Source organism: Manis javanica, chromosome 8, assembly GCF_040802235.1.
Source record: "Manis javanica isolate MJ-LG chromosome 8, MJ_LKY, whole genome shotgun sequence".
NCBI lineage: Eukaryota > Metazoa > Chordata > Mammalia > Pholidota > Manidae > Manis > Manis javanica.
The window spans coordinates 106,973,441-106,993,814 of NC_133163.1; the positions used below are offsets into that span (position 1 = coordinate 106,973,441).

Genomic DNA, 20,374 nt, shown 5'->3' on the forward strand with positions numbered 1-20,374 from the left:
ACTGCTGGGCCGCACCTTTGTCCACAGGGCTCCTGTTCCCCCAAGGCTGAGTGCTTGGATGAAAAGACATACTTCAGAAATAGTGGGGGGAGTTGTTCTTGATTTCAGGGGGTCTACATTATGGCTAATAATTCAGCTCTGCCCTACTGAATCTGGATATATCATTTCCAGAGACCAGAGCATAATGGTCTTTGATAATTTCCTCGAGAACTTGTCAACTAAGATCACAAGTCTTTTTTTTTTTTTTAAGGATAAACAAGGTGTGCTTCTGTGCCTCAGCCATCCTGCAGTCAAACAGGTGGTTTCTTCAGGGCCCTCAGTTCTCCCTATTAAACTTCATTTTGGTAGGCTTGACCCATCAGGCCAGTCGGATCCATTCTCTCCCACAAGGTTTGCCTGTGTCTTGGGGATTTCTGTGTTCCTATGGTTCAGGGCACAGGCTTTAGGGTCAGAGAGACATGGGTGTGAACCCCGTGTCCGCCACCTACTGATTATGTGGTTTGGGGCAAGGGCTATTGAAGAATCTTCTGGGGCAAGTGACAGAGCAAATGACTGGTGTCTCAGGAACCCAAGGGCAGGAGGCAGCAGCCTCAGGAAGTCAGAACTGGGGAAGCTGAAAAAAGACCTCAACTCCTCCATGCTCCTTTCTGAGCATTTAATTTTTCTTTTTCTTTTCTGAAGGCTGATTTTTCCTGTTGACTTATGTGGCGGTCCCCCCATCCCCACCCCCAGAGATGTCCACAGCTTAGTTCTGGAACCTGTGAATATGTCACCTTGCTGGGCAAAAGGGATGTGATGAAACTAAGGATCTTGAGATGGGGAGGTTCCCCTGTGCTACCCTGGGGTGGGGCCGGGCAGCATCGTCACAGGTCCTCATAAGAGAAAGAGGGAGACAGGAGAGTGGGAGTCAGAGAGGTGTAATGAAGACCGCAGGGTCAGGGGGAAGATGCTCCACTGCTGGCCTGGAAGATGCAGGAAGGGGCTGAGAGCTGGGAGGTGCAGGCAGCCTCCAGAAGCTAGAGAAGGCAAGGAAACGGATTTCCCCCTAACGTTCCCCGAAATGCAGCCCTGTGAACACCTAGATTCTAACCTCTGGTTCAGTTAAAATAAATGTGTGTGGTTTTAAGTCACTAAGTTGCCTTAAATTCTCCCACATGCCACCTGCCCACTTGCAGTGATGAGCGCACCCCCAGGACCTCGTGCCCTTGTTTGGAGGTGGTGTCCTTGGTCTGTGCCTTCCCCCTTCATCACTGTTGTCTGCCTCCAGGCCAGCGTGCGCCTCCCCGCGCTGGGTCCTTGGCGCATGTCTGTGGAACCAGGACCCCAAGAGAGCTGATGATGCCTTTCAGAAACTCAGCTGCTGTCATAGATCCTGCCTCCCTGCTCAGCACCCTTGCCAGAAAAGGAACAAGCCAGTCCCTTGGGTTTTTCTCCTGTCCCTGTGAACCTTGAGCGGGCTTAGAGCTGCCCACTTCATTCCTAAGTGTTCTTCATCACACTTGGAATCCACTCTAGGGCCTCTGTGTGGTGAATCCACCTGCTTTCAGAGACTGAACTATTGCCATGTTTTTAATACTCTTCAAATATCAGAGGTTGGATTTAAAAAACCCATAGAAATGCGGTTTTGATGACTTCTGTTTCTTTAATGTAGTATAGTTGAGAAAAGTGCTTCATTTAACCCCCACGGTGGCCCCGTGCAGCAGCCATCCCCTTTTTAGTTTGTTAGGCATTTTTCTTGTGAGGATGGGAGTGATGATGTACAAACTCTTGACATGTTGGGCAGGAAACCCATCATCCCTTTTTTCATGGGTCAGAGTTCAAGGTGACTCGTCCAGAAGATGTTTGTGTTCCCAGGGCTGTTGGAACCACCACTCGCCACTCTTTAATGTTGTTGAGAACATTCTTATTTTGCCTTAGAGTTCCGGGCAGCCCTCTGCACCCTGCGTTCCTTTTTACGAAGTTAGCATTCTCTCATCCCCGCCATGCATGCTCTTCGCGTGGCCGCCTTGCCGTCTGGGCCTGCCGCTGTCGGCTGCCCATCTTGCTTTGGGTTTAAATTGGAGACACAGAGGCCTCCCAGATCAGCACCTGCTCTCAGAGGCACCTGGGAGGGTGTCCTGGGACCTGGCCTCATGTCTCGTACCGGGGTGCACACGGAGGTGCTCAGTTGTGCTGGCTGGGTGCTGTCCCGGCAGCCACATCCTCAGCCTCCTTTCTCCTCATAATCCTCAGGAGGTGGTCCCCAAGCTACAAACCAGAGGAGTTCTGAAAGTTTATTTTGTAATTAGTTGATTGATTGGAACTGGAAGGCATCTTCCTGGGGATTCAGAGTCATAAACAGTGGTTAGGTTCCAGGCCCCTAACCAGTATCTGTTGCACCTGTTATGTAAGCCAAACTCCAGTCCTGGAAGGAATGGGCTTTGGGATCCCACAGGTCTGGGTGACTTCTGGCTCAGCCACAGCTATTTGGGTGACCTCGGGCAAGGGACTTTGTCTTGACAGTGGGTTTCAGCCCCCAGGCAAGTTCACTATGGATTCAGTGTTACCAAAGAGGTGACAGTAGAACGCTGTTGGGGTGAAAGGGTTATACCTAACTTTATTTCCATGGTGGCAGGTCAATCACTAAAATCTCTTTCACTTAGAGCGAGTCTGCATGCAGCAAGCTGGTCTCTGCTTCTGGGCCCCTCTGCCCGCACAGCCGTCCTCTGGGCCTCTGTACTCAGTGCTGCCACCACTCTAGCCTCTGCTCTGCTCTCCTGCAGCCTTGCAGCCTTGCCACCATGTAGCCCAGAGCACTGGGCAGGATTCTTTATATAGAGTCAGTAACAATGTATTGCCCACATGTGTGTAGTGAGCTAGCCAACCAGGGCCAGGTGAGAATCCTGGCCATAGGAACCTTCACTTTATCCACAGACTTAAACCGTGTGAGCCTCAGTTGCCTCTCCTGCAAATGATGATAAGTAATACCTACCTGGCAGTGCTGCTGAATAATGTATAAAAAGTGTTTAACCACCAGTTACAATACTTGAAAAATGCTTGTTGAATGAATGGTCAGTATTATTTATTACTGTACTATTAATTATGTAGCATCAGACATCTTAATCACTATTTATACTACCATTTCTATGGGTAAACTGATTCCAAGGTCAAACTCTGGGCTAGTCACTCAGAATTGAAATGTCCTTCTTTCCTTCTGGAGGTCTCAGATTGCTGGGTGGGAGCTGACGAGGGAGTCTTCATTCCTTCATTTAATTCATAAACAGTCACGCTATGTCAGGCATGCTGTGGGGCACTGGGGACAAAATGGTGAGCAGAAACCAGTGTAGTTCCTGTGCTCATGGATCTTGCAGTCTGAGGGGAGAGACAGGCACTAATCAAAATAAAAATCTTAAGACATGACAATGCAGCTGCTATGAGAGAGTGGCTGGGAGAGGGTTTAGGGAAGTGTTTTCCTGGTATTTAGTGGGCCTTTGGGTTGGATCTGTGTCACTGGTAGCAGACACTGTCTTCAGCTGCGTGGACTGGGGCTTTGGCAGCACTGGGTCCAGATCAAAGTAGGTGTGGTGGTAGCCTGGGCTCCAGCAGGGGGACAGTCCCAGGAACCTGAGATTCGGTGTCTCTGAGAGACACCATCAGAGACACAGGCATTTCTCAGAGAGGAGCAGCTGGGAAGAGCATGGCTGGGGAGGAAAGGAGACTTCCCGCTGTCTGATCAGGGCAGCTGAGTTCTCAGGTGGTGCTTATTAAGGAATGTTTTAAGTGGGGCTTTAACTTGGCCACTCCTGTTCAGCCCAAATAACGCCCGATTCCTGGATTCCTGTCACGTGGCTTCCTGAGGCCAAGCAAGTTTAATGTTTCTTCATGTAACTGGCTCCATCTCATCTCTGATCTTTCACTATCCCTTTCTCGCTCTCAATCTCTATTTCTCCTTTTCTCCCTGATTCTTCTGTTCTGTGACTGATCTGTTTTCCATCCATTTAACATTTCTCTCTCGCAGAAGCATGTTCTTTGAGATGGAGGAGGAAGGGGGCAGAGTTCTGTCTTACATAAGTGACACTGATATATAGGTTCTGTTTAATGCTGCCATTTAAACTCTGCTCTGATGTTTGCTCTCTGGGTATGGCACATCTTCTGTGTCTGCCTGGCTCTCTACTTGTCCCTTCTCTCTTGGATGCAGCTTGCAAGTTTCTTAGTCATTCAGTTCCACTCTTGTGGGAAACTGTCTTCAGCTCATAAATTATCACCACGTAGATCATATTCACAGCCACGTTGTGCAGTACTCTGAGCTTGGGAACTCGCTGGATGCCTTTCTTCTGTGCAGCTATCCCTGTGATGTGATGCTCCAAGTTTGCCCTGTTCTTCCTGACAGGCGGATGATCCAGGACAGTGTTCTGGGCCCTCACCAGGGTGGTGTGCCCTTGTGACCTGTTGAAGGACATGAGTATCTCAGCCCGGCCGCCCAACAGGCCAGAGGTGGAGGATGTGGCAGGAAGTTTTGGCTCTGGTGTGACCACACTGACCACAAAAATGGGTCTGACTGGCTGGTGGCTTTTAAAAAAAATGTTGCATTAAAAAACCCTTTTTATTTTAGAATAGGTTTAGGTTTACTAGAAAATCGTGACAAGAGTGTGGTGAGTTTCCATAGACCTCCTCCTTCCCCCATAGTTCGCTCTATTATTAGCACTGTACATTTGGATCGTCGCTATTAGGGGACAAATATTGATAAATTATTACTAGCTAGAGCATAGCAAGCATAGGAAGGTATATCTTCTGTTGCCCACCTTTATTCGGATTTGCTTAGTTTTTATCTAATGCCCTTTTTCTGTTACAGGCACCACATCACAGTTCATTGTCATGTCTCCTGAGGCTCCCTGGGCTGTAAGAGTTCCTGACACTTCCCTTGTTGATCACGTTGACAGTTTTGAGGGATACTGGTCTGGTATTTTATAGGATGCCTCTCTAGTGGAATTTGCCTTATGTGTTCCTCTTGATTACGCTGAAGACCATGGAGATAATGCCATTTCATCACAACATATATCATCAGTACAACTCACCACTCTTGATGGTCCTCTTGCTAAAGTGTGCACCTGGTTGAGGTCTGTTGTCAGCTTTTCCACTGTAAAGGTTTCCTTTTATTTCCTTCCCACATTTTCCTCTCTGGAAGGAAGTCACTATGTACAGATTATAATTAAGGAGTGAGTTATGTTCTCCTCTTTTAGGGTGGAGTATCTAAGTCAATTATTTGGAATTCTTCTACATGTGAGATTTGTCTCTTCTTCCCCATTTATGTATTTCTTCAATCATTTGCATATATCAGCATGCACTCATGGATATTTACTTTTGTACTTTGGGTTTTAATTGAATGCTACTTTATTTTGTTATTCAGAGTGTTTCAGCTTTGGCCATTGGGAGCTTTGACATACCTCCATTAGTGTTTTTTTTGTTTTGTTTTGTTTTTAAAGCACTTCCTTACTTTCTGACTTCCTTAATCTTACTTACAAAATGCTCCAGGCTCATCTTGTATATTTCCTCCCCTACTCCTGGAATCAGCCATTTCTTCAAGGAGCGCTGGTTCTTTTTAGTGGAGAATATATTGGTATTAGAAACCAAGATCTGGATGCTAGGTGTGCTCACTGCTACTGGTATGTTGTTGCTTTTAAGTCTTCTTGGCTGACAGATTGAGGAAACATGTGGATATAGTGCATATAAACATATTTATGAATATGTAACCATCTCTATCAATTAAGCTAAATATGAATTTATGTTGATGTCTTCAACTCTAATCTATTTTCACATAGGTCACTGTATATGCATATCTATGACCCCCACCCCCACTCCACTGTGAGAAGCAAGCCACCCACCATCTACTATTCATTTACTTAATGTCCATTTCCAGTACATATGAATAGCAGTTTCAGAATTGTGAATTCGTTCCTCTGTATGTATGTAATTTCTTTTGCTTTTGGTCTTACATACTCCACTGATTTCTAGAGTTACTTAGATCATTACCTTTTTCCCTCACTCCCTTCTGTGAAGTTGTTTCATATATTTGTAATATAGTTAGATTCTTTTGGTCTGATGGCTCCTTAAAAGAGAATGGGAAGATGAAGGCTCAGTCATCAGAGAACTGAGTTAGAAAAAGCTTGTGAACAGTTAATTTTCTTACATGTATCCAATGTTTGGTGACTCTGTGCACTAGGTGACAGGATTCTTGTACTCTTTTCTCCCTCCACTTACTTTGGTTCTTACCCATTTGCTGTGGACTAAATGTTTGTGTCCCTCGAAATGCAAACGTTGAAGTCCTAACCCTCAGTGTGATGGCATTTGGAGAGGGGCCTCTGGGAGGTCATTAGGATTAGATTAGGTCAGGTCATGAGGATGGGCCCTCCTGATGGGATTGACAGCCTTAGGAGAAGGGAAGAGCTGTCTCTCTCTGCGCACAGGCACTGAGGAAAGGCCATGTGATGATGTAGTGAGAAGTCTGTCCTCTGCAAGTCAGGAGAGGGCTTTCACCTTGAACAGAATTGGCAGGCACCTTGATCTTGGACTTCCCAGCTTCTGGAACAGTGAGAAATTTCTGTAGTTTGAGCCACCCAGTCTATGACAATCTGAGCAAAGTAACACACCATTACATATAGAAAAAGGGGAGGCACCCCTGGGCTGTTGAGGGTCCCTTTCTTAAAACAATTTCCAATTTCCCCTTTTACCTTTATTAAAAAATTTTTCTTTTTATATTGAGTTACATACAATAAAATGCACAAATCTTAGTGTACAGTTTGATGAATTTTGGCATGTGTATAATACTCATATAACTATCACCCAGATCAAGATATCTACCTTAAACAACAAAGAGACCCCTCTTTCCTTCAGTGCATCTAGGGTGGGAAATGGGTTCAGGTAGTGTTCTTAGCGTGGTGCATTTAGATGTGACAGCTTTAGGGTTAAACTTCTTTATGGGGACTGTCTGAGGATGTCGGATGGGACATTTTTGGCAAAAGCAAGCATCAGGATCAAGGGAATGCTTCTTAGATCATAGTTGCTTCCTTGGAGAAAAGCATAACCCCTTTCCCCATAAGAGAGCAGGAGGGCCTGCTTTTCAAGCAGGAAGCACCCTTGAGAAGGGTCATAAAGCACACGCATGATGGTGCCGAGCTGGATTTGAGTCCTGGCTCTTCACTGTGGTCACTCGTCTAGCAGCATGTGCTCCTGTAGTGGGGTCCAGTAGTGGGGTCCTGCCTGACATGGTTAATGTGGAAGTACTTTGTAAACCGTAGCATCCCAGTGTGGATGTGAGGGACTGTTACAAAGTCCAGGTTGAAGGCCTTGGCTTCCTTAAGGCAGATTTTTCTCTGGGATGCTGGGTGTGGATTTGTAGTATTTCTCCTTTCATTGTTAAGTGTTTTTATCTTCTTTAGATAGACGATTGTGTGTTTGCCCTGCAACTACCTGCTCACTGGGTAGAGGAGAGAAGTCATAGGAGCTGTCACTTGTGTGGGAAACAAAAGAAGCCTGACCCTTGGGAGAAATTTAAGGCCCTCAGCTCAATGGATGGATTGAGTTCATTAAAAAAAACCCTAACTGCTAGGGAAGGACTTCCTTTCATTGTTTCTCATTTGTGTTTCTTCCTTTTCCTCTTTATTTTTTTTCTCTTTTCTTTGCAGTGAAGTTTTTCATGCCCAGGATTTTAAAAAGAATGACTTTTATTGCTTGTTTCATTTCACAGCTGGGCACCTGTTTTGAGAGGGATGTCTGCTTCCTGCCGCCCTCAGGACAAAGAATCCAGGGTAAATCTGTCCAGGGCTTCACACCATGATTTCCAGGGCTGTTACTCAGAGAAGGTCCAGTTGGAGAGATCTACCCAGGAAAACAAATTACACTGTGGTTTTAAATACAAAACCTTTCTAAACTGAGCCCCTGGGAGAAAACTAAGATATTTAGGTGCTTTCTCCTTTTGCAGTTTTTTTCTATGCAGTCATCAGTTAACCATCAAAAGTATAGGTGTTAATGTTAAACATTAGGCTCATGTCCACAGGTTAGTTCAGTATACAAGCATTTAGAAGAGTACCTGGTACACAGTATGCGTATATAAGAGTTAATTACAATATTATTATTACAAACTAAAAACTGCTCCCATATTGCATGTTGTGGGACAATAAGACAAGGTGAGAGCCTAACATCAGGAGAAGGTGTGGTGTGGAGGAGAGTGAGCTGGAATTGCTGTGCTTGTGTTTACAGGAGAAGTGATAATGGGGATGGGGATGGATCCCAGAGTGGAGGTTTAAGTCTAAAAACTTGGGACTTGGGAGCTTGCACGTGACTCACTAGGAAGTCAGTTAGATGGCCTCTGAAAGTGTTTCTGTCTTTAGAATGTGATTCTACCTGGAGTAGAACGAGGTGGGCATTATTAGGTCAAGGGATGTTGAAGAGGTGAGGGAGAAGGAGTAACTTTTTTTCCTTTGGATTCTCTTGACTCCTGTTCTTTTATCAATGTCTTTGCTGGCATTCCCGGGGTGAAAAGCTATTTCCATATACTTCTGCAATTGGTCTTAATTAAATACAGACCAGTGTATTTGGTCTTCCACTCTTCCAGTGTTCTTGGCATATACTTAAGAGGTTCAGCTGCAAACTCAGGGCAATAAACAACTGCCTGAGGAAGGGAAAAATAGGCAAAATTACCGTGAAATTAGGTAGGGCCTTGCTTGGAATTCTTTGAGCAGGAATACCAGTTTATGCATTTCATTTGCACCCCCCCCAGGCTGCAAACACACCCCTGGGGAGAGGAAACAAATAGAGCAGAGATTGTACTGGGGTGGAAGGGAGAGTGGGGGTGGGCAAGGGAGGCATCTGAGTTCTCCGTAACAGCCTTTATTTTTGTGTTTTAATTTCTACCATAATTAACATTCCTTGAAAGAGTTCTGTACTCCATCCTTTTGCTGGCCCAGTCTGGTTGGGCTTCCATTCCTTCCACGCCTTCCACTCCAGAGTTCTTGCCAAGGTCACCTTTGTCTCCATCCTGCCTGCTACAATGACCGCTCCCTAGTCTTCATCTGCTTATTAGCAGTGCTTGATTTATTTGGCCATTCCTTCCTTTTTGGAACACCAGCTTCTCTTGGTTTCTAGGCCCCCACGCTCACCGGCTTCCTCCCTGCCCACTGACGGCTCCCTCTTGGTTGTCTGTGCCTCTGCTGCTCTTCTTGACTTTCAGTGTTGCTGTGCAAGGGCCTAAACCCTCCTGTGGGTCTTGTTAAAGGCAGTTAATGATTCACTGGGTTTGGGTGGAGCCTAAGAGTTTGCATTTCTCACAGGCTCCCAGGTGATGCGGTTACTCTGATCCATGGGATGCTCTGTGCAGCAAGGCCCTGGAGCTCTGTCCTCAGCTTCTCTATCTGCATCCTTTCCTAGCTGAGCTTAGCCAGCCTTGGGCTTTAAACAACGTCTTGACTCCTATTGGTGACTTCCCATCCCACTTGGGGTAAGACCCAGAGCGCTTCCTGGGGTCTGTGCACCCCCCTGATTTGGCTCTGCCCTTCCCCATCCTTCCCCTCCCTCTCTCTCACACCTTGTTCTGGCCAAGTGGCTTTCTGGCTGATTCTCCGTCTTGCCTAGCACATTCCTTTCCCAGGAGCCCTAAACTTTCTGTGCATGCATGGCTTACAAAGATCTTTCACATCGAATGTTCCCCTCAGAGAGGCCTTCTTCGCCATTGTATCTCAAACAGACCTCCCCACCGACCACCATGCTCTCTCCTTACTCTGCTTCATTTTCTTCATGGTTCTTGTCTCTGCAGGAGGGACTTAGTACTTGATCATTTTCTCTCTCCCTACTACAGTATATGGGGCCAGGACTGTCTTCCCATATAACTGCTGTGGAAGAAGGCCTAGCCCAATAATAGGCTCTCTCAGTAACAAACTGTTAGGAATCAAATAAAACATTGGTATCAGCATATCCTGAGTGAGTCGGATGACCACTGGATACCAACACTCAATTCCAATGGCTGTGTTTATAATGGTTTGGGTTTCAGGTCACAACATTTTAATTATCACATACTATTGGAAAATGAGAAAGATTGGACACAGAAGTGAGGCCATCACACCATGTGAAGACCCAGTATTTTTATGGCAAACTGCACAAATGGACATTTCATAGTGTTTGAATAAAAAGTCTCAGAAAATTGTACCAGGTAACAAGTGCGCACCGAAATCTGGAGGTCGTGCTCTGTAGCGGCCCTTGTCTTCCTGTTCACATCATGTATGGTGATTTAGTTTCAGCAAAATCAGTAGCATCCTGTAATTACATTTATGTTGTGAATTTGAATTGTATCAGTTTTAAAAATCATATTTGTATTTACTGTGCAAATTTGGTTGTACTGGTATAAGAACTGTACTCGTTCTAAATTGTACATTAAGTGAACACTAAGGGTCTTTGAGGATTTTTTGTCTAAAGGCATCTGTACATTATACAAGCTTATAAAAAACTAAAATAGGAATTAATCTGTTCAAGATGTGGCTAAGGACAGGGACACCTAGGAATAGGCCATAACTCTCAAAGTACTTGTGAAAGCTATTTTTAACAAAATCAGGGTAGTATAGGCTCTGAGTGGGTGATTAAATTTGAGCATGCTTTCAAGAGAGTGAAATTTAAAAAATGTCCACATTCGTATGAATACAAGAAAACATACTGACAGACCCTAAAAGACTAGCATATATAATACTTTTGTTTGTATTATGTCATAAAACTTTGGTTTCTGATTATGTCTGATTCAATTTCTGATTATTGAAAAACATCCTGAGTTGTGAAAACTGCCATATTGACAACATCTGTATCAAATAAAGATATTCCATCTAAAGATAATGGAGTTGACAGCCTCTTCTCATCAAGGCCAGGGCCTGGGTTACGAAGGTATTAGCAGAAGCTCCTCGTTCTGACTTTTGTCCCAGGCCCTAGCAGTCACAGAGGAATGGATTCTGCACTTGGGAAATGAGGCCCAAGAGGGAGACAGATTGTTGCTTTGAAAGATGGTTCTTTCACACCCATTACATTTGAATGTATGTGCTTGTTTTATTCTGTTTATTTCTCTTCCGTCTTAGTCCCTTCGGGCTGCTCTAACAAAATACCACAGACAGGACAGCTTATAAACAACAGAAATGTATATCTCACATTTTTGGAGGCTGGAAGTCCAAGATCAAGGTGCCAGCATGTGTTGTTCTGGTGAGGACCCTCTTCCTGGTTCACAGCTGGCATCTTCTTGCTGTGTCCAAACAAGGTGGAAGGGACTAGGGAATCTCTCTGGGGCCTATTTTATAAGAACACTAATCCCATTCATGACCTAAACATCTCCCAGAGACTAATACCATCATCTTTGGTGGTTAGGGTTTTTTAATTTTAGGTTAGGTTTAGGTTGGGTTAGGACATACAAATTTTGAGGGGGACACATCAGACCACGGCAACTTCCAAATAGAATCTGAGGCTCTCAAGCTGATGAGCTCATTAGGTGGAACAGCAAGACTGGGGAGATTGGGGCAGAAGAAGAAAAGCAGGATGTGAGGATGCGGTTGGGTGGGAGTACTTTAGGAAAGGAGGAGGGGAGCTGAGGACCTCAGAAATGCTCAGAATATCCAAAAGAGCCATCAGCTCTTTAATTACCCAAGTAACTGGTGAGAACAAGATGCAGCATGTTTTGTGTGACTTTGGGGTCTGGGATAGCCCCCTTCCCCTGCTGCCCTCCTAAGTGTTCCTCAGACTTCTGGTGTCATCAAACTCTTGGGGTAGTAACTGTCTTGAACAACAGACAGTCTGAATTTGCACATGTGGGAAGCTGCTAGGTTTTTGTTTTAGGACGTTTATTTTATTTTTTAATATCTCAAGGGACCACGTGGTGTTCTGTTTGTTTTTTCACAGTCACACTGTATGATCAGTGGGTTTCTGTGGACAAATCAGGGTGCCTGTCCTTTTAGCACAGTCTTTCTGGATCCATGCAAACAACTGAGAGAGAGAGACAGTTAGGACACTTAGTTGGTTTGTGAATTGATGCCTGAGGGGAGGTGGGAAGGCTGTACGGCATGGACCTTTCCTGGGTGGCTCTGGACTTCATGGTCATTTGGCCAAGTTTCTTCATAGTGCCAGTTCCCTCTGTCTTTTCACTGTTGAGGACAAAGATGGACATATTTCCCTGGTGTGATCTTGTTTTGAGTGGCCAAGAAGAGATACTTTGCAGAAGGTGTTACATATATTCCAGGGGAGAATGTGTAGCTATGGAATTCTCTTTGCAGAAATCTCCTTTGAGGAGGTTCCAGGAATTGGGCTTGGCACAGCTGGCATTGTGGGAATTCTGCAGGGGCCCTTTTACTCACTTAGGAGATGCTTGATAACCCAGGGCCTACCTTCTACTTTTGGAACATACACATCTTGTGAACACGGTAGCTGGAGGTGGGAGGGAAACCACACTAATGGTGATGATCGGGTTCTGGTGTTTTAAGCAGTGATTTTCCAGCTGGGGGTGGTAGTGTGCACATAGGGGATTTGTTATGGGAAACCTTGACTTAAAAAAAAGTTCACATTTTAGGAGGGGATTCAGAGAGCTATGTGCATCTTATGAGGCTTATTAGTTCATTCGTTCATTCATGTGTGCAGGGCCCTTTTCTGAGGGCCAGTAACATGGCAAGCAGGTAGGCCACCTGGAGGAGTGACATTCCCCTGAGATCTGACATTTGAGAGGCCACCCTGCTGGCATGCCATTGCAGAGGGACAAAGAGATACGTTTTGGTCCACAGCCATCCAATGAGTGTGGGAGCCAGAGAAATAAGACGTGGTCCCTCAAGAAATAGCTCAGGTCTTAGGGAGAGAAGGGCTGGGCCTAAATTCATCACTGCCCCTAAGCCAGGTGTGAGACCTTAGGGGAAATTCCTGCCCCATTAGAGTTCACATCTCTAAACGGGGGAAAGTAGAATCCCTCACACAGGGAGTTTAGGAGTTAATTTATTTCTGGGACATTTTGGCTTCCATGTAGGTAGGTTTAGGTGAGTATCGTAATATATGTCAGGGATGACAAGCAGGTTTTGGTTTGTCTATGCTGATCAATAGACAATGCTTGCAAGGGCGTGGTGTTGAGCAGGATTCTGAAGCTAGATTTGGGTTTAGAGAGAAAATGCCTTGAAACCTTTTGTTGATATGTTTCGAGCTTACACTCCATATAGGAAACTAAAGCACAAAAAATGTTGTGAATTTGTTACCTGGTTAAGATCTTTTCAGTGTACCTGATAACATAAAGATACTCATTCTTACAGCAGTTATTTATTATATTTCCATCATGGACACAGCACTGTACTTTAGATTCTCAGCCCTCTGGTTTCTTAATTAGTTAATAAATTATTTCAGGATGCTTGTGTTAAAGTTTGTTGGTTAACTAGTAGGGTTTTTAGCTTCTGCCTCATAAGTATTTAAAAATGTTTTATGATCAAGGCTGGCTTTCTTATGGCCATAAATACCACAATGAACTTTTTTTTTTCATTTATTTCCTGTTATTTCATTTAGCATGCAGTATATGATTTAATTTTCCCAGTTACCTTATGAGTCATTATTAACTTTCTGACCTCAGAGATAGGCAAACACTCAGAGAAGTTAAAGAATTTATCCAGAGCTCGGATTTGACCTGAGTCAAAGGTGGACAGTTTTCCCCTGCATCTGGGTATTTGCTCCACTACTTGTCTTCAGAATTGCAAACTTCTGTGTCTTAGGTCTGTAATGGTGGGGGAACTTTTAGAAATCATTTCAGGGCCATGAGGTGAAAAAGGATGAATAACATATCTTGAACCTTTTTTTGGATAGGAATTCTGTGTTTTTTCAAAGGCCATGTGGAATGTAACTTATCAATCACTGAATTTTAAAATTGAAGTTGGGACTATAAGAACATGGTCAATTAAGTGGTCATGGACGTGCTAACCAGGTAAGGAAAGAAAGATCAAAGCCAACAAAAGTGGAAGAGAGACTGATCTGATGAGAGACCACCGGTGGGGACAGGATGGTGCGGGCTTCTAGAGAAGCGGAGGAACCCAGAAATGCCTGCTTGGCACCTTCGCGCCAGGCTGAGTGCGCTCGGATTAGCTAGTCCTGGTCACCTCTGATCGGCAGACTTCTAGGTTGAGTCTCAGTTTTTCCATCCCTAGGAAAAAAGGAACCTTCCTACTGGCTTCCTTTCTTACTTTGCCACTCACTCCCTTTTTGTTTGAAGTGGGTGGGCTTGCAGGAAAGCTGCAGCCTTCCATGTTGACATTTTAATGTTTCCCTCTGATAGAAATGTTTTGGTCATTGTGCTTGCTTAAAGAGATTCAAACCATACTGAACTGTGTAAATGAGCAACCCGGCTGTCATTTTCAAACCTCAAAGCTGATTTTTGAAATTGTTTCCTGGGGAGTTCTGAAGGTTTGACTGTGTGTGAAGACACTTCCCTTGAATCTTAAAAGTTTGGTCCATTTCCTTTGTTTTCACTATGGAATGAATAAAATAGGAAGGAAGAAAAGAAATAAAAAGGAAAGAGTGAACACACTGCTTAATTTAGGTAAGGCTGCCTCTTTGTGTCATGTGTGGAAATACATTGAAAAACCAGTATGCCTTTTGCTAATTTTGGTTTTCCACACGCTGAGTTTTTACTATAATCTAGTTTGAGGTTCTGATGTGGATATTCTCACACAAAATTCAGTCTCACACGTATATCCTTTAGGAGTAAACATTTTGTCCGGTCTTTAGAGGGGTTAACTTGTATCATCAGACTGACAGTGGCTTTCCTCTGAATGAGACGGCCACTGAATTCCCCCTTGGGGGAAATTACCTTTTGGTTTGTGGCTCACTTACTTTCTGGAATTAAGCTAAAAATTGCACTGAGGATCATTAGCTCACCACCCCTGCTTTAGATGTTATTTTAAATAACTTGTATGATAAAACAATTATTCTTTCCAAGTGAACATACGCGGTATCCCTGTCCTGTGCCTGGTGCTTGGCCTGCCTGGCCTGACTGGTGAGGACTGTTGTCCTCAGGAGGGAGGGCAAGCCAGAGTGGAGAGGTTTCCAAGCGCCTGGCTGCATTTCCACGGGAGCCAGGAGGGCCCCTGGAATGGCTGGTGAATATGCTTCCAGGTCTTGGAGGTGCCACTGGGAATTAGGGTAGAGAGGCCGGGATGTGTGGCTGGCATTGTGACTAATCTCTGCACTCAGCTGATAACATGTGATGGCTCAGGGAGAGGAAATGTTTCTCTCTGGCATATGTTCATAGTTCTTCCAAATGCTAAGCTCTTTGTTCTTAGTCAGAAACACACTCATTGATCTCGCTAACTAAAGCAATTATCATCACTTAACGGTCTTTTCTGAAAGCATTATTTCCACTCCAAAACACCACTTTTATTTGCCAAGTGCCACAATGTTACAGCCTGGCAGTTGGTTAGCATTTTCTGCCAAATTATGTAAGCCTTTGGTTGGGCTTAGTCCCCGACTGAGCAAGTATGTTTGTGGAGTGCATCAGGATCTAGACGTGGCCTGGTGTCTGAAAATGGAGAGCATCTGTCTTTGAATTCATTCATTAATTCAGTGTTTACACTGTGATTGGGAATGAAATCCACATTTGCTTAAGACACCAGTGCCCAGCTGAGAAATGTCATTCCTTGAAAATATTGGATTAAGGTTTGTTGTCAAGGAAATGTAAATTATGGACATACTGTGAAATTCAAATATGTGGATTAATTTGCTAACAGGGAGCTAAGATTGTAATAAACCAAGGTGGCCTTCTTCAAAGATTGAAATGTAATTAGTGTTGACTGTAAAAGCAGCAGATAATGAAAAGGACTATGAAACCCTCAAGAAAAATTTTATTACCAAGTATTAGAAGAAATGTTTTCATAGAAAAGTCAGAGTCAGCCTAAGAAGAGATTATGGGTGAGTGAAACGACCCCATTTAGTAAATATCATAAACAAAGCATTGCCATGTTGGCATAAAGGCTTTTCTGTTAAGTAAGTCTTTGTTATAAACTTTAAGGAATACAAATACTTCTGCAGATCCAGAATAAAACACGCCAGCGCAGCCCAGAAACCAGGCATCAGGACGCGGCCAGTCATTTCAGTCTCGGCCTTCGCGCTCTGCTTCTCCATCTAAAGCACGTTTGTGTTCTTGTTCTGCTACTGATGTGTTTTACAAATATTATTAGCCTCGTTTCACCAGGTAAGTTTAAAAGTGGATGGTTTATCTTCTTTTCAAAATCCCACTCAAAAATATAAAGGGACAAAAATGTTTAAACCTACAAAGATGACGGCAGTGGAGACTTAGAGGGAAGGAGTGGTAGTTGAATTAGTGGAGAGAGATGCTTCCTTCTGAAGTGCTGACAGTATGAGGTGACTTCCCTGCAGAGATGCCGAGAGGCTCTGAGATGGAAGGCATCAGTGGCCGTAGAAGGCGGGGGTGACCGTAGAAGGCCAAAACGAGAGAATTACGTAAGAGCCTTGAGAACTGGAGCAGTTGGCTTCTGGGGTCTCTTGTGCACCTGGATATCTAGGTATCCACCTGCCCCTGTGCCCCTCCAGACTGGAGGTCGGTTCTCTGGAGAAACTGAACTGAATGTCAGAAGGGGGTGTGGGTGACTGAAAACAGAAGGAGTGAATGAGCTGGGACCTCCATGCTCTCTCCATACCCTGTGCTGTGAAGCCAGCAGTCAGGCCTGTGCAGTGCCAGCAATGGACTGGAGGATTCTTGTTTGAGAAAGTGAACAGCTCCAGAAAAAAGTGCCCCCAAATGGTGAAATGTATGTGCCCCTCACTGGAAAGACTGGCACCTTTTTTCCCTTACTACCTGGAGCTCACTAGCTAGTAACTCCTGTCCACACGCACAGAGCCTCCACCCTGCTTCAGGTACTCACTCTTAAATAGGGTCAGGCAGCCAAGGATCTGAGTCGTATTAGGAAAACCTTCAACACGAAAGGACCAAAACCAACCAGAAAAGAGGAAACTTACAGAAGTGGAGATACTGCAGAAAACAGAAAACACAGTTTTTGAAAAATATTTATTGTTAATATCCTCAAAGAGAGAAAGTATTTCATGTCTAAAATGAAAAGAGTGTTTATGAGAGGAGAACATCTAGAGCACAAAAAAGGGATGACGGAAATTGTAAATTAAATAGTTGAACTCAAAAAACAGAGTTGAGGATGTATCTCTCAAAAAGTAGAACAAAAAAGATGGAGTTGAAAAGCAGATGAGAAAACAGTAGATGAATGGATAAAGAAGATGTGGGACATATACCCAATGGAATACTATTCAGCCATAAGAAGAAAACAAATTCTACCATTTGCAACAACATAGATGGAGCTGGAGGACATTATGCTCAGTGAAATAAGCCAGGCGGAGAAAGACAAGTGCCAAGTGATTTCCCTCATTTGTGGAGTATAAACAATGAAGCAAAACTGAAGGAACAAAATAGCAGCAGACTCAGAGACTCCAAGAATGAACTAGTGGTTACCAAAGGGGAGGGGTGTGGGAGGACGGGTGGGGAGGGAGAGAGAAGGGGATTGAGGGGTATTATGTTCAGTACACATGGTGTGGGGGTCACAGGGAGAACAGTGTAGCACAGAGAAGGCACATAGTGGATCTGTGGCATCTTGCTGCACTGATGAACAGTGACTGCATTGGGGTATGTTTGGGTCCTTGACAATATGGGTAAATATAGTAACCACATTGTTTTCTCATGTGAAACCTTCGTTAAGAGTGTATATCAATAATACCTTAATAAAAAATTTAAAAAATAGATGAGAAAATATAAAAAACTGAAACTTAGTCAAAAAGATTCAACATTATTAATATATTAGATGCAAAAACCAAGAACAAAGTAAAATGGTTCTTAACATGATCACAGAAATAATGTAAGAACATTTCACATAATTAAAGATTAAAGACATGGATTTCTAAACTGAAGGAATATATTAAGTGCCCAGGTCTTATAAAAGATGTCCAATTTTATGAAACCCTCACTTGAGTATGTCATTGTGAAATTTCAGAACTTGAAGGACAAAATAAATGTCCTAAAATTTTTGAGAAAAGGAAACGGGGTACATATAGAGGGAAGGATATAATAGCATCATAATTCTTAACAGCATCCCTGGAAGTGGGAGATTACAGTGATACTTTCAAAAATCTGTAGGAAAATTATTTCTAACTGGATTCTAAATCCAGCTAGAATGTTAATAAAAAATAAGCATAAAGACATTTTTCACAATACAGTGATTTCAAAAATTTATTGCCTTTTCTTAAAAAGGTAGTGGAAGTGTGCTCCATCAGACCAACTGGGTAATCTAAAAAAGAGGAAGACACAGTACTTGGGAAACAACACGGCATGAAAGGAAGAGAGCACACAGACCCTGTTACAGGGCAGAGGGTGGAAGGCTGTAGAAGGGAGGGCACCAGGCGGAGAGAGTACCAAATTATCTGATACGTTGATCATTTGGAAATTAAGTACTGCTGAGCATCTAACTGAGGTGCTATACTTGATGAAAGGGCTTCAGGATATGTGAGGAACAGGATGAGTAAAAATAACAGTCGGTTATTAACTCTAAAGAAGTTAAAGTTTTGTATCAAAGGAAAATGACCATAGTCTACAGTTTGGTTCCTTACTCAACAGTATGTAGTCATAATAATATAAACAACTGGCTCTTGATTTTATTATTGGGGAGTTAGCAGAATGAGAAATTCGTATGCGTGATCTGTCATCTACTTTATGGAAAGCTGATAAGTTAAACTGCAGCTAGGCATATTACCCAGCCACATGGAGGGTGTGGGTGAAATTGTAACATTTCCAGAATATCTCACCTGGCTTTAGTACATCTGCATATCAGTAGGTGCTCAAGGGTGGAGAGAAGTACGGCTTTAGTGCATTTGCATCATTTCTCAGGGGTGGAGAGAAGTTCATCTCCATAACTATGGGTAATTACCTGGGCAACAGAGGGCTTACCAGTACCTGAGAGGTGGGGGTGTGGGGGTGGCGGTTTTGCTTCTGCTGGAGGAAAGAGAGAAGGCCCCAGATTGTAGTTTGTAAGCAATAAATGGATTTTAAACTTTATTTCTTCCTTTGACTGATTTCGGTTTTTAGAGGTATTTTGCCCCAGGATTTCCTCTCCCTGGACTTACAGAGGCAAGTACTGGAAGAAACAGCTCTGATCTGCAATCAGCTTTCTGTGGGGAATGGGGTCAGGATAGGGAAAGGGAAGCCAGAGAGTACAGGTTTTCATTATATCTGGTTTTACTTTAGTGAAAAATTATTTAAAATGTTAATATAACTCTGATTGGCAGTAAGCATAATGAAATAATTGGAATTGGTGAGATAATGATGAATTTGCAGATGAATGTACTTCTCCAAATTGTTCGTATCTGTAAAATTAGAGGTGATGTCAAATACGTTTTACATTTAAAGGAATAATCACCAAGCAAAACTGACAGCATCATGCTAGGAGTAGGAGACAGATGTATCCAGGAAGATCCAAGACAGATCAGAAAGACAAAAAAGACAAAATAAGGATGTAATATAGCTGAACTAAATAATTGTTAAGGTTGTAGGGATATATTTTGAATGCCATGCCTTAAAAAGAGACTACACCCAATACCCCTTAAACATTGACAAAAGTTATCTATATGTTCACCCACAAAGGAAACCTTAATATATTTAAAAAAGAAGAAATAATAGGCATTTCATTTTCTGACTAGCATACAAGTAGAAATTAACAACATATAGAAATATACTTTAAGCCAAAACAATACAACAAGGATACTGGCTATGAAAAACCTTTCTCAAAAACAACTCCTGGGTCAAGGAAGAAATTGAAACCACAAATTGAAACTACCTAGGAAATAATAATAAAAACACGACTGTGGTAGAAACTTGGCTGTCTACCCAGTGTCCATTCTCTTTTCTCTTTTTACTAAGAGAACATTTATTTTATTGAGAGTGTCAGTGACCAGTTAAAAACCCTATTTTCTAATCCCCCTTGAAGGTAGGAGTGGCCATATAATAAAGTTCTCACCAAAAGATGTAAGGGATTATTGGAAAGGGGGCTTTTCCAGGACAGCTCCTTAAAAAGAAGGCTGACTCAGCTGGCCTATAAGCCCTTGACATATGTGATGCTGGGTCCGTCATCTTACAATCACAGGTGTTTAATATATGCTAAAGGTAGATGAGTGGAAAGAAATGTGTTTCTTGAAAATATCCTGGCATCTGTAACAGCCCTGGACTTCCTACCTCTGAGGAAAAAAATCCTAACCCCAGGTTATTATTTTGGGTCTCTTTGTTAGGAACCAACACAGTTCACATACCACAGTTATATACCACATAGTCACATACCACAGTTCATGGGAT

The 20,374-nt window shown here is 43.3% G+C and overlaps 1 protein-coding gene across 5 annotated transcripts in view; it reads left to right on the forward strand.

Annotated features, from left to right (window-relative positions):
* The window catches only part of CGNL1 (cingulin like 1), a 173,688-nt gene that overhangs the window by 32,642 nt on the left and 120,672 nt on the right, over positions 1–20,374 (forward strand). Inside the window, exon 1 of one of the 5 annotated variants that reach the window (XM_037020955.2) lies at positions 16,061–16,204. The exons of the other annotated variants lie outside the window; for them this stretch is intronic. The gene's annotated coding sequence lies outside the window, so the exon portion shown is untranslated. Of the gene's footprint in view, positions 1–16,060; positions 16,205–20,374 lie in introns of those variants that run through there. 5 annotated transcript variants of the gene reach the window in all.